The sequence below is a fragment of the Pongo abelii genome, chromosome 23 (genome assembly GCF_028885655.2).
Source record: "Pongo abelii isolate AG06213 chromosome 23, NHGRI_mPonAbe1-v2.0_pri, whole genome shotgun sequence".
Taxonomy (NCBI): domain Eukaryota; kingdom Metazoa; phylum Chordata; class Mammalia; order Primates; family Hominidae; genus Pongo; species Pongo abelii.
In genome coordinates, this window is record NC_085929.1 from 49,794,333 (window position 1) to 49,810,110 (window position 15,778).

Consider the following 15,778-nt stretch of genomic DNA (forward strand, 5'->3'; position numbering starts at 1 on the left):
CATTATTTAAGATTCTGAGCCGATAAGGAATTCTGAGAAACAGTGGAAAAGCTGATCAACAATCCTACACTTTAGACACAACCACAGTCAGGAGCATCTATTTTGTTTCCGTCTTTTTGCACGAGCTGATTTGCTCCTAAATGTAATGAGTCGATCTGTGCACAGCCACGGGGAGCTGAGCTAAAGCGCCTTCCGTGCTGTGGCTTGGCCCTGCCCCCACTTCTGACTTGCTGCTTTGTGCAGTCTGCAGTGGGCTTCTCTTCCACACCCTTATGCAGTTGTTAATAAACTCCCCTGTGAAGGACGCAGCTGGGCAGCTACGGCCCTTTTCATTTAAGGGATTATTGCCTTCAGAGAGCTCCCCAGAACAGGGATTCCTGGGTCAATGACTGTGAGCTTTTGTTTCTCATGAGTCCCTGCGGACCCCTGTTAACCTGTATACAACTAACTGACTCTCCTGCCATACAGCATCTGCACTTGCGGTGGCCTCATCTGCCACCGTCTTTTCTATTGGCCACATCCATCTCCAGCGAACTTCTGTGATTAGTCACATGTATTTGTTCACTCAGTCACTTGGCAGGGGTGCAAGGCACCACACTGGTGCATGGGTAAACAGGGAAGACGAGGCCAAGGCCTGCCGTCAGAGAGCTGCCATTCTAGGAAAGAGAGGTGGTGAGGACACTGGGAGACCAGTGTCTATTAACCAGAGTGGGGTCAGAGCCCTGCAGGACAAGAAGAGTGTGCTGTGAGAAGCAGGAACAGGCAGGCTGAACCCAGGCAGACAGCGTCTCTCTAAGCCACATGAGGACCAGTGCAGAGAACGGTGCATTTGGTGGTGAGAAGTGCGGTTGGTCGTGTGTGTCTGTGTGTGCGTGTGTGTGTGTGTAATCTCCAGGTCTTAGACCCAGACAGCACATGGTATACGTGGCTTATTTGACAGAGACTGCCTTTTTACCACCATCACCTGCCCTGAACCCACTCTGCTCCCTGGCCGAGCCCTTCCCACCTCCAGGCTCTGCACATGCTGCTCCTCCCTCCTAAAATGTCCTCCCTTCACCCCATCTCCACCCCTACCAGGGGACCCTCCACTCACTCCAGGTAGGGCGAGTCACCCACCCACACCATCCCTTTGCACACCCCTAGTATTAATTACACAAAGGACACCATAGTGGGAGTTTTTCTGCACATGGCCTAGGAGCTCCCTGAGGGCAAAAGTCAGTCTAACTAATCTCAGAGGCCCCTCGCCTGCAGATATGGGCACCCGGGGCATGTCCTGACAGAAGAGCATTGGGGCATTCTTGCTGTCCCAACCAGATAATCACCCCCGCTGCCCGCACTGTCCCGGGCTTTCATTCCGTTCCATCTTGGCGACGTGATTCCGCATCAACAGTGAAGAGAGTCCTGCCGGAATACGGAGGAGAAGCGGCACATAAACCTCAATGGGTGACTGCCACCACACACAGTTCTGTCCACGCCCAGGTGACACTGGACACGGACATCAGGACATGAAAATGCTTGTTCTATTGGAGGGGTGAGAAATGGGGGAATGATTTTGTCTTTTCTCTGGATTTCTCTGAGTGTTTCTGTATAATTATTGCACGTGTGGCCGATGGATAAGTAAACAGACATTTGCAGCTTGGTCTGATTCTGGCAGGCCTGAGAGTTGGCAGGGAGGACAAGAGAGCAGAATGCAGGGAGCAGGTCCCTGTGCCCAGGAGGCTGGGGAAGAGGCTCAGGAGGAAGAGCTGGGGTGTCCGGGACAGGCCGGGAGGAGGTTCTCCAGGTAGCGGAATGGCGTGTGCAGAGGCCCAGAGGGCATGAGGTGCCTGGGGACAGGCTTAATATTTAGTTTGCTGGAAGCATAAGGAGAAACAGAAAGGCTGAAGTGTCAGCAGGGCCAGCTGCCAGGCCAAGGAAGCCAGACCCCCACAATGGCAACACAGGCCCTGGGGAGGATCCCACTTGGCAGGGCCTGCACCATGGGTGGGTCCCAAATGACTCCACTGGTGTCTGACCCCCTGGCGGTCAGCAGATGAGCCAGGGGAGGGCAAGCCTGTGGGATCCTCTCCCCATCATTAAAGTGACACCTGGGAGGTTACTAAAGACCCCAGACCAAGCAGCTGGGCTGCTGCCACGGCTGCCCACTTCCCACAAATAAAGAGTGCCAGCCAGGCGCAGGGCGTCTCTGCCAGCAGTCTATTTCTAGCTGTATGTGGTTGGGATGAGGTGGGTGACAGGGAGGGGTGCCGGGGCAGCCTGATGCACAGGCCTGGCTAATGGCCACTATAAACAGCTGGAGCCTGTCCCGGTGCTGGGGGAGGAGGGTCACTGCACCATCTGCCCCGATGCAGCCAGGCCCAGCAAATGTCCAGGGCGACCCCAAACGCCACCCAGGGCCCAGGGTGCTCCAAGGTAAGTGAGACTATTGACAGACGAAGTACTGGACTGGGTTGAGACGCCCTCAATTGTTGCTAATGCCCCCTTTTAGGGCCACGGCTCCATGTCTGGTTTGGGGGCATATGTTTTGCTGGCAGGGTATTTTTAAGGAGCCTTCACAAGACACTTATTTATTTATTTATTTTTAATTTTTTGGAGTTCTGACCAAGCTCTTGGCACAGGGATTGCAAACAGGAACAGAGGAAGGCAAGTGTCTGCAGCGAGTGTTTTCTTTGCTGTTTATGGACTTGGTATTCTCTGCTCTGAGACAGAGCGGGGCTTCTTCCTCAAGCCACCAAATTGAGACCTACAAAGGTGGGGGCTGGCACCAGGCACAGTGACAACAGATTTCAGTCCAGTGGAGGGAGGATGGGATCATGAACACACACTCCTACCAAGGGGAAGGTGGCCTCATACAGGGATGCAATCCCTGACCTGAACGTACAAGCACAGGGAGAGTGGGAAGGGGCGAGCAGGTGAAGGGTCCTGAGGCCCACCACGTGCCACCTTCCTTCACATACACCCTTCTCTGTATCCCCAGAGCCCCGTCCTGGGAACACCAGCATGCCCCTTTCCAGGAAAGAAAACCGAGAGCAGAGAGATAGGAAGGGAGTGGGAGTCAAGGCCAATGTGTCTGATGCCCAAGTCCATGCTTTCCCTGCGTCTAGAGCAGAGACCAGAAGGAGCCAGGCACAGAGAAGTGGACTGGGGAGTCACAGGCCATCGCTGGCCGAGGGAGACAGGGAGACTTTCCCAGCGCATCTACCCAGCTCCAAGTGTGCTGATGGCCCCCACGGCAGGTCTGTGCACCCGCCACCGTCAAGTCGTTTGCCTCCTGAGGGTCAGAATCCAACATTCAACCCCGTTACCCTGCCACCCACCCGTCCTCCACCACACAAACGAGCATGCTGGGGGCCTGGCCTGTGCAGGCCTCGGATAAAGAGCTTGGCCAATCCAGAGCCCAGAACTCGAGGAATTCCCAAGGAAGGAAGGGAGATCTGCCCTGAGATGCCTGAGTGCCAGTCCCAGGAGCTCAGGGCCAGGTCAGAGGGAAGCTTAGGGGAGGCTGTGCAGCTCAGAGAGGTTTTCTCTAGGGGTTGACGCCTCACCTGAGCCCTGAGGAACAAGTAGGGGCCAGCCAAACTAAGCGTTCATCAGGAGGCTGGGGAAGGGCACTCAGGGCAGAACAGCAAGTATACGGACGCCCTGTAGGAGGAAAGGGCGGGATGGTTAGGGAGAGGAAAAGTGTTCGCCATGCTGGAGGTTACAGTTCTGAGAAACAAGGAGAGCTGCGCAGACAAGGACTGCATCCTGCTGGGACAAGGAGGACACGGAAAAGAGCTGAGCTGCCACTGTCCCTGGGGCCAAATCACACGACCGCACTGCCAGGTCACGGGATGCCGGAGGGAGAAGGGCTCTGACCCAGCAGCCCAGCCAGGGGGTTCCAAACTGAGGTCCAGGGGCTCCAGGAACTTTGCAGAGGTAGAGACAGGCTCCGTGGGGAGCAGAGCTCTAACTGTGGCCAGTCTTGTCTCCTGTTCAGCCACAGCGTGAGACCCCTGCATGATTCCGCTTGGGAAAAAAGATTTCTGCTGCTATAAACCCCACAACATCTGAAAACCGCTGATCAAATCCCATCCTTTTATTTCACATATGACAGGGAAACTGAGGCACAAAGAGGCAGGGCACTTCCCAAGGTCTCCCAGCAAGTCAGTGGCCTAAGGAGCCTGACTTCTGCTCTGTGGGCCACTGATTCTGCCCTGATTGCTGGGCCAGATGGGGGCTGGAAGAACCATCTGGTCCCCTGTAATAAGCACCCCATTGTCCCCCCACCCAATCCCAAGCAGGCCATGGGCATGAGGCTGTCAAAGGCCATTCCACCCCAAAACACACACAGGTCTGAACCAGTCTGCCTCCCTACACCCCACTCTAGGGTCTCCCCTTTTTTGTAGCGATTTGGGAAAAGAAGGAAGCGAGTCTATAAAGATGTACAACACTGTCCAGGGAGTCTCTTTCTCTCAGGCCAAATAATTTCTTTCAGATTAACAGCTGTAGAAGGCAGAGAGGAGAGGCGGGCCTGGATCCGTCTTGTACTCTGACAGCAAATCCCTCCAACTGAGCGTGTTTAGAGCACCTGAAAGTGGGCCAAGAATGGGAAAAGGTGGTGGGGTAGTAGGTGGGCATAACGAAAGAGAACAGGAAGAAACCTCTTGAGTTTACTTTAGAAAATATTGGTGTTTATGGAGTAAGTATATGACTGTCCAAAGCTGTTTAGTTTTACATTAAGATGATCAGCATTTTTTTTTCCAGCAAGAAATGTATTTGAGCTGTTGAAGTATAAAGACAAATAAACAGCAGCAACTCGAGCCTTCGTTAGGGGTTCCAGGGAGCCACATGTTGTCTCCAGCTGTCTTCCAGGACAAGAGGGGCTCCTTTAAAAGGCCGGGATGGCGCAGGCCCTTTCATCAGCCCAGCGGAGGGAGCCGGAGCGTGGCGCCTACACGGAGCATCTGGGCACTCGCCGGTGACTTCCTCCCCAAGGTGCAGCTGGGCTCCAGGCCCCATCGAGAGTCCCCTGAGGGCCCCTCCTACTCCTCCTTTTCTACCCCTCCACTTGGCAGCCTCAAGTGCCACTTGCACATCCATCTCCTCATCTGATCCTAACAGACAGGGACTGACCCCATTTCACAGAGACCAAAACTCCGACTCTGAGAAATGAGATGATGTGTCCCAAGTTACAAAATAAGAACACAACAGAGCTCGCATGGAAGTCGCGATGTCACACGACCCCTCAGTCAACAGACAGTAAGTACAAGAACCAGCACAAGAGGCTGGGAGAGCATTTGGCGGGTGGGGAGCAGACCATGGGCAGCAGCTCATCTCGCAGGAATGAGGAGCAGGGCCCAGGCAAAGGGCTTCCGACACAGCCCAGGCCCAGGCTCGCCCCCTGCACCTTCACCAGCTCCAGGATACATCCATTTTCCCTAAACTGTGTTCTGGCTTTGCACACTAGGAATAAATGTTAATTAGCTCATTCACATCTGTTGAGACTTTGCCCTGTGCTAGGTACTGTGGTATGTGTTTTACAAAGCTCATCTTGTTGGCCTCTGCATCATCTCTGTCAAATAAGCACTGTTACCAGCCCCACCTCATGCAGGAGAATACAGAGGCCCAGAGAAGCAGAGTTACTTGCTCAAGGTCACATAGTAGGTGATGGATCCAGGGTTCAAAGCCAGGCAGGTTGATTTCTGATGCTCCTTGAGGGCCCGAAATAAGGCCATCCCTCTCCTAATTGTGAGCTCCCAGCAAGGCACAGCATAGGGCGGGTGCTTGTGAAATCTTTACGAAATGAGTGAATATTAAAATATCTGGCTTCCAAAGCCATCTAGACGCCATGTAGAAACCCTCATGTTTTCCCCCGGGTTTGACTACAGACTTCTAAGCTTGTGCACCATCTCCGTTTCGATGGCTGCTTATCATTTCAAACAGAACTCAGACGAACAGATGCCTGAGTCCTGTACCTCTGTGTCTACCCCCACACCCAATCTGTCCTCCCCCTAGCCTTCCCCATCTCAGCCACAGCAGCAGAGCCCCTAGAAACTCCGGGGAAACGTAATCGTCAGTTTTGACTCTCTTTTCCCTGTACCTCTCATATCTCATCCACTGGCAGCTCCCGTCGACTGTTTCCAAAATACACTGTGAGTTCAACGACCACTTCTCCCACTGTCACCCTGAACGAAGCCACCAACCGCTCTGACCCAGGCCACTGCAGTGATTTCCCTGCTTAAGCCACTCTGCCTCTCTACTCAGCAGCCAGAAGTGCTTTTTAAATTAAAATGTCCATTGGAACATGTCAATCCCTGGTGAAAATAGCCCACGGCTTCCCAGGTAACAGAATAAAATCCAAACCCCTTTCTCGAGCCGATATGACCATGTGTGACCCAGCCCCGGCCCGCCTGGTTGCCTCATCTCCAGTCCGCGTCCCTCGCTCCTGATCCTCTAGGCATCCTGGCCCATCCCCAAACTCCTAACCTTTCCTACCACACTTGTCCCCCTTCTGCTTGGACAGAGGACCTTCCCTAGACCTTCACGTGGTACTTCCTCCCTCTCACTGAGGCTTCCTCCCCTTACCCCGGGCAGATAGATCTCTGTTACTCCCCTCATTGGTGGAGGTGACTTCTCAGGCTAGACTGGAAAACTGCCAAGCATGGGATTCTGTCGTCTTAGGACCCAGCGGCCATGATGTGCGGAAGCTCCTACCAGCCCATGTGGAAAGACCACATAAAGAGGCTGCCCATAGTGTCCTGGCTGACAGCCAACCACCACCACCAGCTGTGAGCAAAGACGCTTCCAGATGATTCCAGTTCTTGGCTATCAAGTCATCCCCAGCTTTCAAGCCTCCCAGCGGAGGCCCCAGACGCTGTGGAGCAGAGACCAGCCGATCCTGTTTATGCCACTAAATGTGAGGGAGTTTTTAAAAAATTTAATTTTACTTTTCAAAATGGACATGTAAGAATTGTACATATTTGTGGGGTACCTAGTGATTTTTCAATACATATTATTTTAAAACTTTTTTTAGTTTTACTGAGTCAGGATCTTGCTCTGTTGCCCAGGCTGGGGTGCAGCAGTGCAAACATAACTCGCTGCAGCCTCAACCTCCTGGGCTCATGCAATCCTCCCACCTCAGCCTCCTTAGTAGCTGGGGCCACTGGCGCACACCTCCATGCCTGGCTCATTGTTTAAATTTTTGTAGAGATGGGGTCTTGCTATGTTGCCCAGACTGGTGTCAAACTCCTGGGCTCAAGTGAGCCTCCTACCTTGGCCTCCCAAAGTGTTGGGATTATAGGTGTGAGCCACCAAGCCTGGCCTCGATACATATTGAGGTGGTTTCTTATGCAGCAATAGTAACTGGAATCCTACCTTACCCAGTGCTGTCACCCTCCCCCACCACTTTGTAACACATTATTTGTTTTATTATTTTTTTCAGTGGCTCTGACCTGGCTGAAGTTACTGTGTTACATGTTCACATGTTCACTGTCTTTCTCCTCTATGTAAGTTCATAAGCAGGGAGATGTTGTAGCCTTTGTTCACCGCCATAGTAAGCACTTAAAACCACGTCTGGCATATAGCAGCTGCTTAGAACAATTTTTTTGGAATAAACAAATGGATGAATACTAGGTGGAAGGCTTTAGTATTATTCCTAATGTAGCATTTTTTTTTTTTGGAAAGAGTCTCACTCTGTCGTCCAGGCTGGAGTGCAGTGGTGTAATCTTGGCTCATTGCAACCTCTGCCCCCCGGGTTCAAGTGATTCTCTTGCCTCAGCCTCCCAAGTGGTTGGGACTAGAGGCGCCTGCCACCAAATCCGGCTTTTTTTTTTTGTATTTTTAGTAGAAACGGTGTTTCACCATGTTGGTCAGGCTGGTCTCGAACTCCTGACCTCAAGTGATCCACCCGCCTTGGTCTCTCAAAGAGCTGGGATTACAGGCGTGAGTTACTGTGCCTGGCCCTAATATAGCACTTTCTACCCTCCATTAGAGTTGTGAATATTTCTGGCTTCCTCATGGACCTAAGAGCCCTGCAAGAGATACCTCATCTAATTAATCTTTACCTCTGCCCTATGCCTACCACTCTACATTATATCCTGGGTATTTAGGACCCTAAAACTCCCCTCAAATGGTCCTAAGCCTATCAGATGACACTTAGGTCCGAGTAAGACTTAGGCAAAAGGTGGCTGCTTTCAGGGTAAATGGCCAAAGCTTGCACATTTGCGTTAGGGTGTGCTGAGGCTCGTCATGGTGTGGGATGGAGCCAAGGGTGGGAAAGGCAGGGAGGGAGCAGGCATCGCCCATGCTACCCCTTTCTGATGCAAAATCAGAGGTTTGCTGGATGAGAGGGTTTTTAGATTACAAGGCATTTTGACAAATCCATTCATTCATTTATTCTACAAATATTTACTAAATGCCTACGATATATCTGACACCGCACTAGGTTCTAAGAAGAAAGACAGAAAGGTAAACAAGACAAATTCTGCTTTCACGGGAAGAAGAGAGGACCGTGACACAGAGCTGCAGTGGAGATGTAACTGTGTGGTGTGGGTCACAGCAGACCTCTGAGCAAGGGGAGGTTTGGTTGGGGCTTGAAGGATGAGCAGGACCTCACCAGATCCCTGCTGGGGAGGAGCAGCCTGTCAACAGATCTGTGTGGGGCTCTGTGGGTGTAGGGAAGGCTGGCCCAGTGGGCACAGCTGAGCAAGGGTGAGAAATGGGGTTGGGGGGAGGCTGGTGGGGCCCTGGCCGGAGGGGCCTCAAGCTACTGTGGAAGCAATGGGGACCATGAGAGGAGGGTGCTGGAGCAGAGGGCTCCGTACAGTCGGATGGGGTAAGACAAGGTCCCAAGGGTGGCTCAAGGATGATGTGAGGTGCCTAAACAAGGCCACAAGCTCTGCCCTTGGCCCAAGGAGGCTGAACGAGCTATGGGGTGGAGGTGCCCTTGGTGTGAGCTCTCTAGAGCAAGGGGTGCGCACTCGCCCTTCAGCACACTCCCTGCCTGTGCCTGGCCTGGCACGTGCTGGGATGTCTGGATGCTCTCAGTGACTCCCAAACTCACAGATAGATACAGGCGTGCATATCTAATACCCTATGACAAGCAGGCCCCGGCCAGCCTCCCGGAGCTGGTGCAGTTTGGGCACTATGGGGCAGGGGGTGAGCAGCAGGGTAGGCTTACAGGCTTAAATTGGCAAAATCCCAGACCTGGGCTCTAGTCCTAGCTCTACCACCTACTGTCTGTGTGAGCTTGGGTAGGTCACTTTCCCTCACTGGGCCTCAGTTTCCTCGTTTGTAAAAAGAAGACACTAATGTCTTTGGATGCTGTGAGCACTAACAAGAGAACTGAGCACAGCATCCCGGGCAAATCCAGGCACACAGGAGACCCAACCAAAACTCCCGAATCTCACTCAAGTAGGACGGTCTACCCAGCACAAGGCTGGGCATAGGGTTGGTGCTCAATTAATGTTAACGAAATGGAGAGAGCTGGCTAATAAATCGATGCTTCTGAACCTGGATACAGATGACTTCTCTTCATCAGGGAAAAAAAGTGCCGAGAGGCAGGTCCAAAATTCAAACTGTGAGCAACTTGAGAGACGTATTTTTCAGTAAGTCAAGGTAAAGATCAGGGTCGAAGAAAACATCTGGCTAAGTGAACTAATGGCTTTAGAGAAAGAGGAGCCTTGCTTTGTGGAGACGGGAAGAAATTATCCACTGCTGGTTTTAATTTAAGATGAAAACAATCTTATTCTATTAGTCTAAATATTGCTCTGCTGTCCAATTGCATGGAGTTTGGAATAATATTTTTCAAACAGAACTACTGCTATTTCAAGTAATTACACAGCTAAAAGCAGCCATTTGGGGTTGAGCAAGATCTCATCATGGTTTCAATTCCCTCTGGTGTCATTTTCTGTTATATTTGAGAAATTCCTCAATAAAGATGTCAAATAGAGTGAGGGCTTTGCTCCCCAGAGGACAGACTTGGCCACCCTCCAGGACACAGTCACAGGCAGGCCATCTCCACAGGAAAATAACCTCGCTTACTCGAAAGAAAAGAAAAGGTTCAACTGTGAAAACTTAGGCAAGAAAATAACTTGTAAGCCATCAGCCTCATTTCTCCCAATCAGCTCAGAACACTTTTCAAACTGGCCTGTTTGTTTCTAAGGTGATCAGGGTTTTATCCCAGCCCCCATCCCTAAGGAATTCAGTGGTGGTTCAGAGAGGAATGTCACAACTGGACAAGACTCTCGACCCAGACTTCTTGAGACAAAACAGAGGAGGTGCGAACGGGCCTAACTATTCCTGATGGGCGATGGGCTGTGGGGTGAGGTTCAGTGACTGCCCAGAGGCAGGCAGCGAAGACAGAGAACCTTCCAACAACTCAGTGGGCCACTCACAGCCACCAAATGCCCACTGGGGACAAAACCTCGTGCAGGAAGCTTTGTCAGGCAGCACAAAGAATTCCAAACATTTCCAGGCAGCACAATTTCAAGCAGGTAGTTAAGTGGCCAAAGCTGGATGCAAGTAATAGGGAGTGGTGGAGACTGTGGCAAACAAGAGAGTACACACCCCCTCTGAAGCAGGGAGCTGCAGTGTATTTCACTCTAGCTGCTGCCAGCACCACAGTGAGATGTGAGCGACAGTGCTGTTGCCCTGGGCCCCCACACTTTGGGGGTCCCTGTTCTGCCTCTTCTGTGGCTGCAGCAGCACCCCCCCCACCCCCGCCACCATGGAGTAAGGGGTCCACAGGGGAGTCATGAGCACCTGGAACACATGCCTACCACTCCACGTTACATGCTGGGTATTTAGGACCCTAAAACTCCCCCAAAATGGTCCTAAGCCTATCAGACGACACTTAGGCCTGAGTAAGACTTAGGCAAATGGTGGCTGCTTTCAGGGTAAATGGCCAAAGCTTGCACATTTGCGTTAGGATGTGCTGAGGCTCATCATGGTGTGGGGTGGAGCCAAGGGTGGGAAAGGCAGGGAGGGAGCAGGCATCGCCCATGCTACCAGTTTCTAGTGCAAAATCCAAGCAGTCTTCTAAATTCCAGTCTAGCCTCTAGGTCATTAGTTAGGAATATTCGTCAAGGTAGAAGAGGCAGAGTCATTCTTGTTTGGGAGCTTCTTAATTACTTTAATATTTTAGCCATGTGGGATAGGGGCCTCCATCTGGACTCCTGTCCCAAGTCCCGCAAACGTCAGGGGCTGGGTAACTGTGGCTGAGATGGAATGATGCTAGAAATATTGATTTTTTTATGTGATAACCCCTAATTTTTAAGTGTTGACGAATAATTTAATAAGAACAAATGATACCACCATGGGCACAAACGAAACATGTCTATGGGCCAGATGGGACTGTGGGTTCCCAGCTTGAAGCCTCTGCTGGAAAATGATGACAATATCCAGCACCTGCATAGAATTCACATCTGTACACAAGCTCTGCGCAATGTCCTTTCAGATTTAATCATGACACTGACCCTCTGAGACAAGTATTACTGGCCCGTTTCATAGTTAGGGGAACTGAAGCTTGGTGGGCTAGAGGAACAGGTCCCGAGCTATAAAACTCAAGAGCGGTGACACCTGAATTTGAGCCTAAATCTTCAAACTCCAAGCCCAGCTGACTCTTACAGCACAATTTATTTCTGCCAACACTGATTAAGCCCCATGATCCTAGAGTACGAGGTACTCTAGTTCTTACAGCGTTTCATGGATGAGGGAGCTGAGACTCCAAGAAGTCAGTTAACTAGCTTGAGGTCATGTGGTCAGGATGGGTTGGTGCCTGTTGGAACCAAGGTCTGGCTTCTCTAGAGCTGGAGTTTTGTCTTGAGAAAGAGAAAGCCTGAACAGAAAGAACTCTGTTGGGAAGGGTCTGCCCTCAGCTGAAGGCAGAGGAGCAACAGAGGGAGCCTTTTCTTGGCTGCTGTGTGTGCAAGTTAGAGCCGCGTGAGGTCACAATCTGTGCTCAGAGGTGGTGGGGTGGGGGGGGGGGATCCTTACCCAGTTCTTTTAAATTAATCAGTGTAAACATAATGCATTGTGAAAACAATGTTGTTGAGACAAAGGCCCACACAGACTCACTGCTAGTCTGCAGGCTGCTGGAGTCAGGCTCTGGGGGCACTGGGAGTACTTGCTGTAGCCAAGAACAGGGTATTTACAAACAAGTGGTTCTGCACAGGTAAGAGTACAGTGGCTGGAAGGAGAGTCCCACGTGTCAGGCACAGCCGTGGGAGTGCACATGGTGGGGACTGGTCCCCACGAGGTCTTGGAGGCATCAAACCACTCCACATCAACACATCTCATCTGGAAGCCAATGACCAGATGAATACTGGTTACATGTTGAGTATTTGGTGCCAGACATTCTGCTACATGCTCCACATCCATGATCTCATTTAATCCTCACAAGAGCCCTACCAGATAGGGGCTATGCCTTCCATTTTTCAAGTGAGGAAACTGAGGCATGGAGAGGTAAAGTCACTGGCCGAAGGTCACACAGCTGATAGAGAAGGGCTAGAATTTAAGCCCCAAACTGGCAGTTCTCAAGGTCTCTCCTCTTGGCCGCTGGGTGATACTGCCTGCTTTTAACGGCTGTCCCACAGGGACTGTCGGCTCTGTCTTCACTGACTAATCAGAGCCCGAAACATACTCTCTCTATCATTTGAAAATGGAGCAAACAACTAAGAAAGCCAAGCACTTATGTTTTGGGAGGATTAAATGAGATAACTCTTGGAAGATACTTCACTTGGCATCTGGCACGATCAACGTTGTGTGGTCCCAGTTCTTCACAATCTAGTCAATGCCCTGCTCACCTCCACAGCCCCATGCCTGCTGCTCCCTGCACGCACGAGGAGCTGAGCCTCAGGGGCTGCCTGCAGCTCTATGTAGGCTCTGCCCTTGGCCTAGCAAACTTATCCCCAATCTTGGAGGTTCCACTCAATGCTACCTCCTCTTTGAAGACCCCCAGGGAGTTAGCCCCGCTTCTACCCCCACACTCACTGCATCCACGGGTAGCTCTTCACAGGCCCTTCTGGGCTTCAATAACCTGCTGCTCAGACCTTCACTTGGGCATTTATTCAGGGTGTAATTACATGCTCACAGATGTTTTCCACAACAAACTTATCTGACATCCAACATGGGTTGGACAAAAACAGGCAGGCAGGTCTAAGGCTAACACCCCATTAAGAGGGAAAGTTCCAGAGCACTCAGGACACCCAGTGTCCTCTACCACACACCCACAAACTAGCTGGCACAACAGAAGGTTTGCTGAGCCCTTTTAGAAAGCCATAAAAAACCAAATGATTGTTTGATCCAGTGGTTCCACTTTTGTGAAGCTTTCCTAAGGAAACAATTGGGAAAAAAAGGGAAAAAAGTGTTTTATGCCCAGAACCACCTCTGGATTCTTACGGTAAAAAACAAAAAAGCAAACAATCTAAATGTCTAACCACAGAAAGGCAGCCGAGTCAGCTGGAGTAGTAATGCCTGTGTTGACTATTTAGCACCTAATAGGGACTAGTCACTTAACACTGTCACCTCATCCTCACACGCGATCTTGGGAAGTGGATTATGCAGTTATCCCTGTTGGAGACTGGAGAAGACAGAGGCTCAGACACCATGTAGATAGTGACAGCTCTCAGCTGCTGAGAGTCCCCTGTGCTGAGCCTTTTTCTCGGCCATCTGGACATTATCTCAGTCACTGCTCATGACAACCCTGTGAGGAAGCTGCTTCTCATAGTCTCCCTCTACCAACAAGGGCCTGAGACCCAGATAATCAATAATGTATCTACGGCCATGCTCCTGCCAAATCCATGCCCATATCCCCTGGGCTCCAGCTGCTGTGCCCTGGTCACCCAGCAGCCAGTGGCAGAAGAGGGCCTCGGGGACAGACACGTCTGCTTTGAGAGCCACGTGTTTCCCATGACAAGATATTGTTCTTCTGTGATAGACTTTGAACTCCCTCTGTTACAGGTTGAATTATGTCCCTTCAAAAGATGTTGGATTCGCAACTCCCAGTACTTGTGACTTTTGTTGGAAATAAGGTCTCGGCAGATGTCCAGGTTAAGATGAAATTGTTAGGGTGGGCCCTGATGCAACATGACTGCTGTCCTTATAAAAAAGGAAAATTTGGACACAGAGCCAGACACACATAGAGCTGAGACAATGTGAAGACAGAGGGAAGATGCCATCTACAAGCCAAGGAATCCCTGACGTTACAAGAAGCTATGAGAAAGGCCTGGAACAGATGATCCCTTGCAGCTCTCAGAAGGAACTACCCTGCCTACACCTTGAGTTTGGACTCCTAACCAAGAGAATCCATTTCTGTTGTTTAAGCCCTAGTTTGCTACTTTGTCATGGCAGCCCCAGGAAACTGATACAGGTTATTAGTAATTTATCAGACTATGGGGCAACACATAAAAACACCTGAAGTAATGCCTGAGGTAAGGCGGTGGGTCATGCCTGTAATCCCAGCACTTTGGGTGGTTGAGGTGGGCAGATCACCTGAGCCCAGGAGTTCCAGAGGCCTGGGCAATATAGTGAGACCCTGTCTCTACAAAAAAACCCAAAAGTTAGCCAGTAGCAGTGGAATGAGCCTGTGGTCCCAGCTATTCTGGAGGCTGAGGTGGGAGGATCACCCGAGTTCCAGAGGTTAAGGCTGCACTGAGCCATACTGCACTCCAGCCTGGGTGACAGAGTAAGACTCTGTCTCAAAAGAAAACCAAAATGCCTGAGGTATGCATGATATTAAAGGGAAAAGCAAAGAGCAAATGCATGCTGACTATCTGATCACCACTATGGTAAAAACACACTCGGATGCAGATGGAAGACTGACAGGAAACACACCAGCACAACTAAGACACCTGCCAATTTCTTCTCCCTACTCTTCTACATTTTTCCAATTTGATTCAGCAAATGTGGACTACTCTCGTAATTATCTTTTTTGTTTTTGAGATGGAGTTTCACTCTTGTCACCCGGGCTGGAGTGCAATGGTGTGATCTTGGCTCACTGCAACTTCCGCCTCCTGGGTTCGAGCGACCCTCCTACTTCAGCCTCCCAAATAGCTGGGATTACAGGCATGCACCCAGCTAATTTTTGTATTTTTAATAGAGACAGGGTTTCGCCATGTTGGTCAGGCTGGTCTTGAACTTCGGACCTCAGGTGATCCACCCGCCTTGGACTCCCAGATTGCTGGGATTACAAGCGTGAGCCACCACACCCGGCCTCTTATAAATTTATACAATTGGCTTAAAAATGTTTTTGGACGATGGGAAGATGGAGGTATATAAAATCATGGGCCAAATTGTGTCACTTCAAAATTCCTTTGTTGAAGGAGTTCAACCCCTAGTACCTCAAAGTGTGGCTGCATTTGGAGACAGGGCCTTTAGAGAGATAATTAACTTAAAAATGGAGTTTGTGGAGTGAGCCCTACTCCAATATGACTGTGTCCTCATAAGAAGAGAAGATTAGGGCCAGGTGCAGTGGCTGGCCGGGCGAGGGGCTCACGCCTGTTATCCCAGCACTTTGGGAAGACGAAGCAGGCAGATCACAAGGTCAGTAGTTCGAGACCAGCCTGGCCACCATGGCGAAACCCTGTCTCTACTAAAAGTACAAAAATTAGCCAGGTGTGGTGGCGTGCCTGTAATCCCAGCTACTTGGGAGGCTGAGGCAGGAGAATCGCTTGAACCCGGGAGGTGGAGGTTGCAGTGAACTGAGATTGCACCACTGCATGCTTGGGTGACAAAGCAAGACTCCATCTCAAAAAAAAAAAAAAAAAAGAAGAAGAGGATATTAGGACACAGAGAGACA

General features: G+C 50.8%; 1 protein-coding gene across 2 annotated transcripts in view; it reads right to left on the reverse strand.

Annotated features, from left to right (window-relative positions):
- Positions 1–15,778, reverse strand: part of SCUBE1 (signal peptide, CUB domain and EGF like domain containing 1) — a 151,712-nt gene that overhangs the window by 112,592 nt on the left and 23,342 nt on the right. The gene's annotated exons all lie outside the window — the stretch shown is intronic.